Below are 15,352 nucleotides of genomic sequence, written 5' to 3'. Positions count from 1 at the left end.
GCCACAAGATAGGAAAGAGAGATAGAGAAATAGAGACGCACGATGGAGGGTTCCATCACTATGAGCCCTCCCTTGCATTTAAAACATACATCAAGTGGGTCCCAATACATGTGGGTCCACCAATCAAAATCAACGGTGGAGATCCCTTCTCCACCAAAATGCAAGGTCCAAATGACCTTTTCACAAAGGGAAAAATAAACATCATGATGGGGTCCATGGAGAATGGCCCCATCATGGGATGTTCATATGAATCATGGTGGGTCATTAGCCACACCTAGGGTCTAAGGTGAGATCCATACCATCAATCGATAGGCCCCACTTGGCCCATCAACAAAAATACAATCTAACCTACAAATCACCCACCGCTTGCAAATCTCCTAGGCTCCTTGGCTCTAACTTTGATGGAGGATGATGAGGATTGAAGAGCTACGATGAGAGATGAGGGGGTAGGAAGTGGGCCACACTTGGGGTTCTCTTTGGGAAGGGCTTAGACATTTTCTCTCTTAGGTTGCTTAGGAAATGGGTTGAGAAAGAGAGAGAGAGAGAGAGAGAGAGAGAGAGAGAGATTGATGGGATGAAAAAGGATGAGTGAGTGATGGGTGTGAGTGACATGAGGGTTGACTTTGGGGATGACTTGTGTAAGAGAGAGATGGGTTGTGATGGGAGGTGTACTTGACTAGTATTGATTGATTAATGTGATGGATTAGGTTGAGATTCTCTCAAAATTCACAATGCACAGCGTTTTCCTCGAGATGAATGCCGGCCCACAACTCCTGGCCTGGGTATCTCATTGGTGCACAAGACGTGGCGTTAGAACCACGGCGACGGCACGGTCATAATGGTACAAGTCTCGGGTCGAGTCAACTCAGATCTATAGGATGTGACTTAGGGTCACATGCAAATGCCGATTATAAGTTGCGGGTTGCCGGAATTCGATAGGGAGGATCGCAGGAGTCTACGGAATGGTACAAACTAGGATACGAGCCTTACACTCTCTAACTGTATAGATGATGTAGGTGATGTATAGATTGAAGACGTAGAGGACCATCTCTCTATAGAAGACTATACTGAAAGAATACGAAGATAGTTGTATGATTTAGTTTTATACTTCCATTGTGAACTTGATAAATGTAATAAGCTCCCATCGAAAGGGCATTTAATTATTTATTGAATTCTATTACTCTGATGAAATAATCAATAAAGTTAATTTTACCCTTGTGAATGTTTACTATCGTGAATGTATTTGGATGTGATCTAAAAAAAAATAGGGTGAGATTTTAAAGCATCCAATTTATACATTATTAACACCCAGTTTTCTTGGGCACGAGTATAAACTCTGGCCGTCAAAATCTCGGGGTGTTACAAAACCTTATTTTATGACGTCTTTGAGATCAAAATATCAAACTTAGTGAGAGACAATCAATCACAAAGAAAGCATATAAAGAATTAAACAATCACCAAAATGCACATGGAGTTATAATGGTTCAGTGCATAAACTTCACACCTACTCCACTCCCCAAATTACTACCTTCGTTATTCTGGTTTTCACTATTTCAAGGTTTTCACAGGGTTACCTTACCAACCTTATACAGTTCTTATGATTTTCATGGGCTCACCATAAAACAACCCGCTAAGATTTCCAAGTTATCTCATAAAAACCTAAAATGAAATAAAGTAAATACAATACTTATCTTTAATTGGTGATTCGAAGACGTAATTGTAGCTTGATTGCGGCGATATTGTGTCTTGGGTATTGATGAAGCCGTATATGTGTTCAACCTAAAAAGAATATATGGATCTAATATATTTTCAATGTAATAAACAAAACCCTAATGCTGCAAATTCAATTATCTAATTCTCAAGTAGAGTATATATTACTCTATTAAAAAAAGATTAAACTAACTTGAGAAATAGAATAGAATAAGCTAAATCAATTATAAGAATTAACGCACAAATATCTTAAGGAGGCTTGGACTTTCACTCTATTCTTAAGAAGATAAATATCTAATTTTTGTGTCTTTAATGAGTGAGAGAGGCTCTATTTATAGCTAAAGGATTTTAAAATTCGTCTAGCCCGAGTTTAGGTTCGAGTGGCCGAATTCCAACGATTCACTACAAGAAAAAAGGGCAAAGGCCACGGCCAAAAATCATAGCAAAAGCCCTTTTGCTACGGATATGATCCGTAGCACGTCCGCCGCTATTGGTGGGGTAGCTAAAGGTCTAGCTACGGATTATATCTGTACCAGTAGATACCAATCGCTATGGATATAGTCCGTAGCAATAGATACCAATCACTACAGATATAATCCGTAGTAATAGATACCAATAGCTATGAATTATATTTGTAGCAATACCTTTAACTACCTCACCAATAGCAATGGATGTACTATGGATCATATCCGTAACAAAAGGGATTTTATCCGTAGCAATAGATACCAATAGCTACGAACAAAATAGCTACAGACAAAAGCCGTAGCTATAGCTACGGATTATATTTGTAGCTATTTTTTAAAAAATTGTAATAATACGACCTGTTTCCATTCCAAGAACCTGTTGTGATTGATAACTCATCTAAGCTTAATGCTGATAGAAATAGTACATAAAATGCAATTAGAAAAAAATGAAACGATGCGTTTATTACAAATAGCAATCAAATCATACAATGCATCCTACATTCACATTTCTAAATAAACAATACTTCACTTTGCTCAACCTATCATAAGAATTACAACTAAGGCGTGCCCTCATGTGCAAGAAACAAATACACTCCAACACTGTAAACACCCTCCATATGCATTCAATATTTCTCACATTTTTACAAAATTTTCTTCCTTCAGACGGTCAATTTCAGCAAATGCAGAAGATAAAGCTTCTTCTTTCCTTGAAACTGCAGATGTAACTTTTGTGGACTTTGACACAAGATCACTTTCAAGTTTTGAAACCCTTCCCTTAAGAAAATGAATTTCATCCTCCACTGACTTCTTTAGTTTGTCAGCCTGTATAAAACAACATTTGTAGACACAATCAAATAAGCATGCCTTTGTACACATCTCAAAAGGAAGAAAGACAAAAAAAAAACACTTATATATGAAGAAATAAAAAATGTACCTACAAATCTTCCAAACTATGGAAAAATTCAACATGAGTAATGTGTTCAAACCTAGGATGGACTTTTAAACTCATAACCTAGGTTTAGGTTAAGGTTATAGGTTTAGGTTTAGGTTTTAGGTTTAGGTTAAGGTTATAGGTTTAGGTTAGGTTTAGGTTTAGGTTATAGGTTATAGCTTTATGGAATTGAGAATAGGTTAAGGTTTAGGTTTAGGAAATCGGGTTCAGGTTCGAGATCGGGTTTACATTTGGGTTTTCAAGTTTAGGTTTAGGTTTAGGTTAGGGAGTTGAGATTAGGATTAGGTGTAGGTTTAGGTTTAGGTTAGGGAGTTGAGATTAGGATTAGGTGTAGGTTTAGGTTTAGGGATTTGAGAATACAATTAGGTTTTAGGTTTAGGTTTTGGTTTTGAGGTTAAAGGTTTAGGTTTAGGTTATAGGTTTAGGTTTAGGATAAGGTTAGGTTATAAGTTATAAGTTTAGATTATAGGTTATAGGTTATAGGTTAAGGTTTAGATTATAAGTTTTAGTTTAGGTTTAGGTTAAGGTTTAGGTTTAGGTTATAGGTTTAGGTTTATGTTATAGGTTATAGGTTATAGGTTATACCTTTAGGGAATTGAGAATAGGTTAAGGTTTAGGTTTAGGAAATCAAGTTCGGGTTCGGGATTGGGATCAGGTTTAGGTTTGGGTTTTAAAGTTTAGGTTTAGGTTAGGGAGTTGAGATTAAGATTAGGTGTAGGTTTAGGTTCTGGGATTTGAGAATACATTTAGGATTTAGGTTTAGGTTTAGGCTTTATGTTTTAGGTTTAGGTTTAGGTTTCAGGTTTAGGTTAAGGTTAGGTTATCGTTTATAAGTTTAGGTTATAGGTTAAGGTTTAGGTTATAGGTTTTGGTTTAGGTTAAGGTCATAGGTTTAGGTTTAGGTTAAGGTTAGGTTTAGGTTATAGGTTTTGGTTAGGTTTAGGTTTAGGTTATAGGTTATAGGTTATAGTTATAGGGAATTAAGAATAGGTTAAGGTTTAGGTTTAGGAAATCGGGTTCGGGTTCGGGATCGGGTTTAGGTTTGGGTTTTCAAGTTTAGGTTTAGGTTAAGTAGTTGAGATTAAGATTAGGTGTAGGTTTTGGTTTAAGGATTTGAGAACACATTTAGGTTTTAGGTTTAGGTTAAGATTAGGTTATCGGTTATAAGTTTAGGTTATAGGTTATAGGTTATAGGTTAAGGTTTAGGTTATAGGTTTTGGTTTAGTTTAAGGTTATAGGTTTAGGTTTAGGTTAAGGTTTAGGTTTAGGTTTAGGTTAGGTTTAGGTTATAGGTTTAGGTTATAGGTTATAAGTTATAGTTTTAGGGCATTGAGAATAGGTTAAGGTTTAGGTTTAGGAAATCAGGTTCGGGTTCGGGATCGGGTTTAGGTTTGGGTTTTCAAGTTTAGGTTTAGGTTAAGTAGTTGAGATTAGGATTAGGTGTAGATTTAGGTTTAAGGATTTGAGAACAGATTTAGGTTTTAGGTTTAGGTTAGGTTTAGGTGTAGGTTATAGGTTATAGGTTATAGCTTTAGGGAATTGAGAATAGGTTAACGTTTAGGTTTAGGAAATCAGGTTCGGGTTCGGGATCGGGTTTAGGTTTGGGTTTTCAAGTTTAGGTTTACGTTTTGGTTAGGGAGTTGAGATTAGGATTAGGTGTAGGTTTATGTCTAGGGATTCGAGAATACATTTAGGTTATAGGTTTAGTTTAGGTTTTAGGTTATAGGTTTAGGTTTAAGATTTAGGTTTAGGTTAAGGTTAGGTTATCGGTTATAAGTTTAGGTTTAAAGGTTATAGGTTATCGGTTAAGGTTTAGGTTATAGGTTTTGGTTTAGGTTAAGGTTATAAGTTTAGGTTTAGGTGAAGGTTTAGGTTAGGTTTAAGTTATATGTTTAGGTTATAGGTTATAGGTTATAGGTTATAGTTTTAGGGAATTGAGAATAGTTTAAGGTTTAGGTTTAGGAAATCGGGTTCGGGTTCGGGATCTGGTTTAGGTTTGGGTTTTCAAGTTTAGGTTTAGGTTAAGTAGTTGAGATTAGGATTAGGTGTAGATTTTGGTTTAAGGATTTGAGAACACATTTAGGTTTTAAGTTTAGGTTTAGGTTAGGTTTAGGTTTAGGTTATAGGTTATAGGTTATAGGTTATAGCTTTAGGGAATTAAGAATAGGTTAAGGTTTAGGTTTAGGAAATTAGGTTCGGGTTTGGGATCGGGTTTAGGTTTGGGTTTTCAAGTTTAGGTTTAGGTTTAGGTTAGGGAGTTGAGATTAGGATTAGGTGTAGGTTTAGGTTTAGGGATTTGAGAATACATTTAGGTTTTAGATTTAGGTTTAGGTTATAGGTTATAGGTTAAGGTTATAGGATTTGGTTTTGGTTTTGGTTTAGGTTTTAGGTTTAGGTTAAGTTTATAGGTTTAGGTTATAGGTTTAGGTTATAGGTTTTAGGTTATTAGTTATAGCTTTAGGGAATTGAGAATTGGTTAAGGTTTAGGTTTAGGAAATCTAGTTCGGGTTCGGGATCGGGTTTAGGTTTGGGTTTTCAAGTTTAGGTTTAGGTTAGGGTGTTGAGATTAGGATTAGGTGTAGGTTTAGGTTTAGATTTAGGTTTTAGGTTATAGGTTTAGGTTTAGGTTTTAGATTTAGGTTAAGGTTAGGTTATCGGTTATAAGTTTAGGTTATAGGTTATAGGTTAAGGTTTAGGTTATAGGTTTTGGTTTAGGTTAAGGTTATCAGTTTAAGTTTAGGTCAAGGTTTAGGTTTAGGTTTAGGTTAAGTTTAGGTTATAGGTTATAGGTTAGGTTTAGGTTTAGGTTATAGGTTATAGGTTATAGTTTTAGGGAATTGAGAATAGGTTAAGGTTTAGGTTTAGGAAATTGAGTTCGGGTTTGGGATCGGGTTTAGGTTTGGGTTTTCAAGTTTAAGTTTAGGTTAAGTAGTTGAGATTATGATTAGGTGTAAGTTTAGATTTTAGGATTTGAGAACACATTTAGGGTTTAGGTTTAAGTTAAGGTTATAGGTTTAGGTTTATGTTAGGTTATAGGTTATAGGTATAGGTTATAGAGTTAGGGAATTGAGAATAGGTTAAGGTTTAGGTTTAGGAAATCAGGTTCGGGTTCGGGATCGGGTTTAGGCTTGTGTTTTCAAGTTTTGGTTTAGGTTAGGGAGTTGATATTAGGATTAGGTGTAGGTTTAGGTTTAGGGATTTGAGAATACATTTAGGTTTTAGATTTAGGTTTAGGTTATAGGTTATAGGTTAAGGTTATAGGTTTTGGTTTTGGTTTTGGTTTAGGTTTTAGGTTTAGGTTAAGTTTATAGGTTTAGGTTATAGGTTTAGGTTAGGTTTAGGTTTAGGTTATAGGTTATAGGTTATTGGTTATAGCTTTAGGGAATTGAGAATTGGTTAAGGTTTAGGTTTAGAAAATCTAGTTCGGGTTCGGGATCGGGTTTAGGTTTGGGTTTTCAAGTTTAGGTTTAGGTTAGGGTGTTGAGATTAGGATTAGGTGTAGGTTTAGGTTTAGATTTAGGTTTTAGGTTATAGGTTTAGGTTTAGGTTTTAGATTTAGGTTAAGGTTAGGTTATCGGTTATAAGTTTAGGTTATAGGTTATAGGTTAAGGTTTAGGTTATAGGTTTTGGTTTAGGTTAAGGTTATCGGTTTAGGTTTAGGTCAAGGTTTAGGTTTAGGTTTAGGTTAGGTTTAGGTTATAGGTTATAGGTTAGGTTTAGGTTTAGGTTATAGGTTATAGGTTATAGTTTTAGGGAATTGAGAATAGGTTAAGGTTTAGGTTTAGGAAATTGAGTTCGGGTTTGGGATCGGGTTTAGGTTTGGGTTTTCAAGTTTAGGTTTAGGTTAAGTAGTTGAGATTATGATTAGGTGTAGGTTTAGATTTTAAGATTTGAGAACACATTTAGGGTTTAGGTTTAGGTTAAGGTTATAGGTTTAGGTTTATGTTAGGTTATTGGTTACAGGTATAGGTTATAGATTTAGGGAATTGAGAATAGGTTAAGGTTTAGGTTTAGGAAATCAGGTTCGGGTTCGGGATCGGGTTTAGGCTTGTGTTTTCAAGTTTTGGTTTAGGTTAGGGAGTTGATATTAGGATTAGGTGTAGGTTTAGGTTTAGGGATTTGAGAATACATTTAGGTTTTAGGTTTAGGTTTAGGTTTTAGGTTTAGGTTAAGGTTATGTTATCAGTTATAAGTATAGGTTATAGGTTATAGGTTAAGGTTTAGGTTATAGGTTTTAGTTTAGGTTAAGGTTATAGGTTTGGGTTTAGGTTAAGGTTTAGGTTAGGTTTAGGTTATAGGTTTAGGTTAGGTTTAGGTTTAGGTTATAGGTTATAGGTTATAGGTTATAGTTTTAGGGAATTGAGAATAGGTTAAGGTTTACGTTTAGGAAATCGAGTTCGGCTTGGGGATCGGGTTTTGGTTTGGGTTTTAAAGTTTATGTTTAGGTTAAGTAGTTGAGATTAGGATTAGGTGTAGGTTTAGGTTTAAGGATTTGAGAATACATTTAGGTTTTAGGTTTAGGTTTAGGTTTTAAGTTTAGGTTAAGGTTATAGGTTTAGGTTAGGTTTAAGTGTAGGTTATACGTTATAGGTTATAGGTTATACCTTTAGGTAATTGAGAATAGGTTAAGGTTTATGTTTAGGAAATCAGGTTCGGGTTCGGGATCGAGTTTAGGTTTGGGTTTTCAGGTTTAGGTTTAGGTTTAGGTTAGGGAGTTGAGATTAGCATTAGGTGTAGGTTTAGGTTTGGGGATTCGAGAATACATTTAGGTTTTAAGTTTAGGTTTAGGTTTTAGGTTGTAGGTTAAGGTTATAGGTTTTGGTTTAGGTTTAGGTTTAGGTTTTAGGTTTAGGTTAAGGTTATAGGTTTAGGTTATAGGTTATAACTTTAGGGAATTGAGAATAGGTTAAGGTTTAGGTTTAGGAAATCAGGTTCGGGTTTGGGATCGACTTTAGGTTTGGGTTTTCAAGTTTAGGTTTAGGTTAGGGAGTTGAGATTAGGATTAGGTGTAGGTTTAGGTTTAGGGATTTGAGAATACATTTAGGTTATAGGTTTAGGTTTTGGTTTTAGGTTATAGGTTTAGGTTTAGGTTAAGGTTAGGTTATCGGTTATAAGTTTAGGTTATAGGTTATAGGTTATAGGTTAAGGTTTAGGTTATAGGTTTTGGTTTAGGTTAAGGTTATAGGTTTAGGTTTAGGTTAAGGTTTAGGTTTAGGTTTAGGTTAGGTTTAGGTTATAGGTTTTGGTTAGGTTTAGGTTTATGTTATAGGTTATAGGTTATAGTTTTAGGGAATTGAGAATAGGTTAAGGTTTACATTTAGGAAATTGAGTTTGAGTTCGAGATCAGGTTTTGGTTTTGGTTTTTATGTTTAGGTTTAGGTTAGGTAGTTGAGATTCGGATTAGGTGTAGGTTTAGGTTTAAGGATTTGAGAATACATTTAGGTTTTAGGTTTAGGTTTAGGTTTTAAGTTTAGGTTAAGGTTATAGGTTTGGGTTAGGTTTAGTTGTAGGTTATAGGTTATAGGTTATAGCTTTAGGTAATTGAGAATAGGTTAAGGTTTAGGTTTAGGAAATCAGGTTCGGGATCGGGTTTAGGTTTGGGTTTTCAAGTTTAGGTTTAGGTTTAGGTTAGAGAGTTGCGATTAGGATTAGGTGTACGTTTAGGTTTAGGGATTCGAGAATACCGTTAGGTTTTAGGTTTAGGTTTAGGTTTTAGGTTATAGGTTAAGGTTATAGGTTTAGGTTTAGATTTAGGTTTAGGTTTTAGGTTTAGGTTTCGGTTAGGTTTAGGTTTAGGTTATAGGTTATAGGTTATAGCTTTAGGGAATTGAGAATAGGTTAACGTTTAGGTTTAGGAAATCGGGTTCGGGTTCAGCATCAGGTTTAGGTTTTGGTTAAGTAGTTGAGATTAGGATTAGGTGTAGGTTTAAGTTTAGGGATTTGAGAATACATTTAGGTTTTAGGTTTAGGTTTAGGTTTTAGGTTATTAGTTAAGGTTATAGGTTTTGGTTTAGGTTTAGGTTTAGGTTTTAAGTTTAGGTTAAGGTTATAGGTTTAGGTTAGGTTAAGGTTTAGGTTTAGGTTATAAGTTTTAGGTTTTGGTTAGGTTTAGGTTTAGGTTATAGGTTAAGGTTTAGGTTTAAGTTATAGGTTTAGGGTGTAGATTAGGTTAAGGGTGTGGTCCCTGCAAATACAGATATAAATACGGCCTGCGCCAATTGACCAGGCCCTTTCAATGCTGTCCATAGGAAATAGACAGCTTTATCATGGTCATAACAGCGGTTCCCATCTTCCAGGGACTCTCGCTCAACATCCGGATAGCTCCGACGCACATTCGGATCTGCTTCATCAATTTCGAGATAATATATAAACATGGGCCTGTCCAAATGGCCAGGCCACCCATATTGTTGTTCATAAGAAATGGACAGCTTCATCATGGTCATAATAGTGGTTCCCACCTTCCAGGGACCCCCGCTCAACATCCGGATAGCTCCGACGTACATCCGGATCTGCTTCATCAATTTCAAGGTAATACATAAACACGGGCCTGTCCAAATGGCCAGGCCACTTCATCAATGAATCATCTAGTATAAAGGAAAGAAGACTCACCAATTTAGCTAGCAAGGAGAGAAAGTGTGAGTGCATGGAATGTCTCCCTTTATTTGAATAATGGATGCATATTCCACAATGCAATCTGAGAATGAGTAAGTTTTTTAGTTTCTCCGACAATGCATATGGGCACAGATTTACATATAAAGATTTTAAAGATTGTAAACAGAGTAAATAATTATATTATCTTCCAAGTATCGATTAAGAAGAAAAATGTAAATGATGATGGGAAAGAAATCTCGATATATTAAATTATTAAAGGACAATGAGGCATACCATGACTACAGTTGCCTAGAGCAAGATAACTGCACTAATGTTGTACCTAGTTGCATTGACAGAACAAAAAAATTATACGAATGAAATGACAAAAAGCCAGGATATCATGGACCAAGAGGAAGAGGAGTACCCTCAAGAAAAAACTCATGCCAAGCATATGTAATATGATGAACTTTCATTATGTCGTTGGTTGGCTTCACCAAAGGTTTTATTTGCACTAGCAGGACATATTAATAAACAACAAGAATAAAGCAGAAATTGTCAGATAAATAATGTTGGCTACGGACTCTGAAGTTGTTGCCATCAGATATACTCCAACAGTACGACCATTATCACAGTCATCCCGTCGTAAATTGCCAGAAAACCATGACATATCAATTTCATCTGTAGGCACCTCATCCATAACTTCAGCTGACAGACAATACTATGATTAGAAGATCATTGGATTGTAGAAATGAGGATCTCATGTCAAATGGACTGAATAGAAAGGCTCCAGAGTAAATATAACCAACCTACCTGTTTAACAACACTCTCAAGCCTAACTGTGTGTGCCTGCAATATGAATGAAAACTACATTCAGACAACAAAAAGGTCTAAGCAATGTGAGAGAGGCAGAACACAAACCTGTATAAACATGTATAAATAGGTTGGAAGTGACGGTAGGAGAGAGTCTGCTATTACGATGCCAACGCATACATGACATCCACACACATTAAAGAAAAGGAGAACTAACACAATGCAGTGCCTGGGAAATATTGAAAGTGGAATTTGAAGAGAACACCTGCCAGAGGTTAACAATGGCCCCCACATGTAAAACTCCTTAAAACCTAAATGGTATGTTGTACAAGCTTTAACAAACACTTCAAAAACTAGAACATGGCATAACACAACATGCCAAATAGCCAAAGATACCCAACACCACACATTCTTCAAAAATCAAAACATGGACATGAACACAAACAAGCCAAAGATGTAAACACACATGCACACCATGATGTATGTGTTATATCCACTGTTATCCATCTTACATGATCATTTTATGGAATTAGACAAAACAAGGTAGATCCAAAGGAAAAAAGGATCATATCACAACTAGCAGTAGGGATTGAATGCTAGCATATACCCTGTAGGCAGACAGCCCAATGATCGCAACTGCAACCCTAACTATTTAATGGAACAAAAAATAGTTGGTATTCAATAGTAAAATTCATGTGGTTCTAGAAGTGTGACTGGCATGATGTGATGGGCTGGTGGTAAAACCAACAACACAGAAAGGAACTTGCAATATACTAGACACAAAATAATACAATGAAATTAACTCCCATTTGCATATGAAAGACCACAGTAGATTACAGAAACACAACAGTATAATCTGTTCATATGTGTTAAACCAAGCTTCACCAGAAATACCATTACCCCGAGAAGATACATGTGAACGATGTAGAAAAAATTGTAAGCAAAGATTAAAGAAAACAGTTGCTTACTTGTGCTTCAACCTACAAGTGCCTACATACAGTTCTCTAATAAAGAGTGACCTCTGCTTTCATTAGCTGAATGCCTGGGACACATTGTCCTAACAGGGATATTCAACAAACGAGTTAAGTAAACAAAATCACAAAATACTGACATTGAAATGACATCAATCCATTTTTGATAAACCATGTAAATGGGAGGTCTCAGCTCACAGTGCGCACACAAAATACATCAAGGGGGTTGGGTCCACCATATTGGATAATATCTAATATCCAAATGGTGGAAACTGGAGTAAGTCCAGTCTACATAGGTATAAAAAGGATGAATAGCAACGATGTTTTTAAAAGACTATAGGAGAACAGTTCTAACCCTTCACACATTTTTCCTAACCACCCAAATTTTTATGTTTTCAGTAAGTGTCCACTAGAATTATAGAATTTTTCTAATCTACAAGACACTCATCATACTGTCCCCACCAGGTAAATGCACTGATCCAGAAAAAAAAAAGGTTGATCCACTCATCAAGCAGACCGAGGAAGCCATATGTACGTTATTTGTAGACTTTTTCCCTTTTTTCTTTTAACCATCCCTTTTCTCCAATATATATATATATATATATATATATATATATATATATATATATATATATATATCCCTTACTTCCATACATATGAAGCCACCTAATGAATGGACCCACATATTCTTGGGGCAAGATATTCACTTGGCGGACCCACCCATCTGATGAATAGCTGGGATCTCATGCACATGGAACATCTTACCACCTGTGCCTGCATGCGAAGAGAAATGTAGAGAGCCATATGCAGGATTAACAACCTTTGTAGACATGGCTACCAATCTTGTTTCACTTGGCAAAATCCAACTTGGAATTGGCCAAGAGAAAACTGTAAAAGTCAACTTGGCTATGATTACTTAGTAAGTGGTACAATGGCCAATGAGGATACAACTACCAATGAAAAATGAGTGTGATGTCTTATGCATGCTTTATAATAAACATAATCTGTAACATCTTCTAGATTGGCTTAATTATGTGATACTTTAACTGTATAAACAAAGTAGGAAACTGTGAGACCTACTTATTATAGAGAACTACCCTCATGGTTACATTACTAACTAAAGAACTCAAGCTCTTCTAGAAGCACATGGTAACACAAATGTCACTAGTGATTAATTGGGCTAAATTTTTTCAATTAATAGAAAGGAAAGACTCAAAAAAAAAACCTCACATTCCTAATCAAAGCAGCCTAAATTACAATTAGAATTCACCTAAATCGGCCTGATCATCTGTTTACAATGAGTTGTTTATGTGAATTATTAGCAGTCATGGATGATAGATCATTATATTATTAACAGCCATGGATGATAGCCCATTTGCAATACAATAAATATGGGCCTTTCATATCCATAAACATGATATGGCTAGTCAAGATCTGAAAAAACATGATTTTTTTTATAGTGATTGGCAATGAAGGGTGGGACCATATCATGGACGGTTTAGATCAATGATCAGAATATTTATAGTGTGATAAATAAGGGTGTTAATTTCACTAACCATTGAATGGGTGGTGAGGATTCTCCAAATAGAATTTTTTATTAGATGTGCAATCAAGAATGAGAACTAAATGATGGACAATCTACACCAATGATCAGAAGTGTGATCAATATGGGCCATTCATTTCTCTAGCAATTATGGATAACACATGCAAATTTTGCACACATGAGCAACATCAAATCCTCCACACCAAGATGATTGCATGATATGCAGTTGACATTGAGAGTTGTAGTTGATTAGGTGATGGCATGGGCCTCCAATTTGATATGTTCCTTAAGGCCCTATTTGGTAGACACCTGAAAACAATCTCTCTTATTTAAGAAGTAATTATGTATTGGAGATCTTGATCTCGAATACATAACTACTGACAACTAAAATGAGATTAACTCAATTTTAGCCGTCTGCCAAACAGGGTCTAAGACTCCAATTTTTTTAAAGAATCGGAAAGCTTGGCTTGTCAGTTTCGGTTAACCAGCATCCACACGGTTTTATTAGGATTGTACTAAAATAATCAACCTTTTTTTTGGAAAATATTACTCAGATAATCATCTTTAGCTTTCATTTGAGAATCAAAATTAAACAATCTTTACAAAAAAAACAAAATAAAGTATAACCTAAGATCAAACAGATCATAAGCAAACAATCCACCAGCATATATATATATATATATATATATATATATATATATATATATATCATCAAACAGACATGAAATCAACCAACCAAAAAAAAAAAAGATCTAGATCTATGACAAGCAGTATCAAACAGATTCAATGGAAAAAAACCACAACCCTAGCAAATTGAAATCTTAACCAACAAATACAACAGCGGATGTATTAAAATCCAATTTGAGGGAATATCCAAAACTAAATGCTGCCTTTCCAAAGTTACTCAGACTCTTCACTAGTTTCAATTATTTTCTGTATTCTGATTTTGTTCATTATCCTCTCATACCAAATCAACATTGAACATTTCTTTTGAAATTTCACATTAACATGCTATGAAGGAACACCACCTAGTGGTATGTCGGGAATCAGTTTTGGAGATGGGAAATAGTCATGCCAAACCAATTGGATGATAAGCCACCATCTGGTTGATATGTTCCCTAATTAGGGATTGATATGTTCCCTAATGAGGGATTCAACATAATAAATCCCTAATTAGGGTTTCAACATTGTAAATCCCTAATTCAGAATTCACCATTGTAAAATCCTAATTAGGGTTTCAACATTGAATATACTCAATCTCAAGAGATATTGAGCGTGAGATTGACAGAGAGAGAGAGAGAGACCTAAGAGAGGGAGATCGAGAGTGATTGTGCCATGTGCGGAGGTTGCTTCGCTGCTCGATTGAGAGAGAGCTCTCATTCTCCCAAGAAGAACAGAGAGAGAGGGCCGCGGTGGGTAGCTACTGGAGTTGCATAGAGAGAGAGTCACGGTTGATAGTTGTCGAAGTTGCAGTAGAAGGTGGAGCTGCACACACAGAGAGAGAGAGAGAGAGAGAGAGAGAGAGAGAGAGAGAGAGAGAGAGAGAGAGAGAGAGAGAGAGAGAGAGAGAGAGAGAGAGAGAGAGAGAGTCGGGGTATCTTCTGTCTTGGGGGGCTTATATCTACTCCGAGAGAGAGAGAGAGTGTGTGAAATACCCTCTTTGGGCGTGACTCTGTTTTGAGCGAGGCCCAAATTTGGGCTGGACGGACACAGACGGTCCGAACAGGGGCTCCATGGGGCCCACCATGATGTATTTGGTTAATCCATTCTGAGAAATAATTTTAATAAATTATTTTAGTTTATGACACCAAATTTTAGGTACATTTAAGGACCAAGTGGACCACACCATAAGAAGCAACTGTAATTTAATATCCATGTTTCCTACCTTGTGGTCCACTTGAGCCTTCGATCTAAATGATTTTTTTATCCTCTAATGTAATATTTACAAATATGTAAACGGATTAGATATAACATAAATTTTTTTTAGGCCTCATAGAGCCTCTTACAACACCATTAATTATTAATGGTGTATCCACTTTTTAGCTATGGATTAACACATAGAAATCATAGATAAGGTTTATATCCATAGCAGAAAGCTAACGTGGTCTGTATCCTTTACCCCTTTTTTTGGTAGTGATGGCATTCCAACGGCTCTTCGGATTTCACAGGATGAAATATTTCAAAATTTTAGATAGCCCAAGCCAAAATTCAGTTGGCTGAATCACCAATTCAGCTGACCGAATCTCCATGATATCTGAAATCTTATCTTATTGGAAACTTGACCGAACATACTTTAGATTAGTCGGGCAGA

The sequence above is a fragment of the Magnolia sinica genome, chromosome 8 (assembly GCF_029962835.1).
Source record: "Magnolia sinica isolate HGM2019 chromosome 8, MsV1, whole genome shotgun sequence".
NCBI lineage: Eukaryota > Viridiplantae > Streptophyta > Magnoliopsida > Magnoliales > Magnoliaceae > Magnolia > Magnolia sinica.
This window is presented reverse-complemented; position numbering follows the sequence as displayed.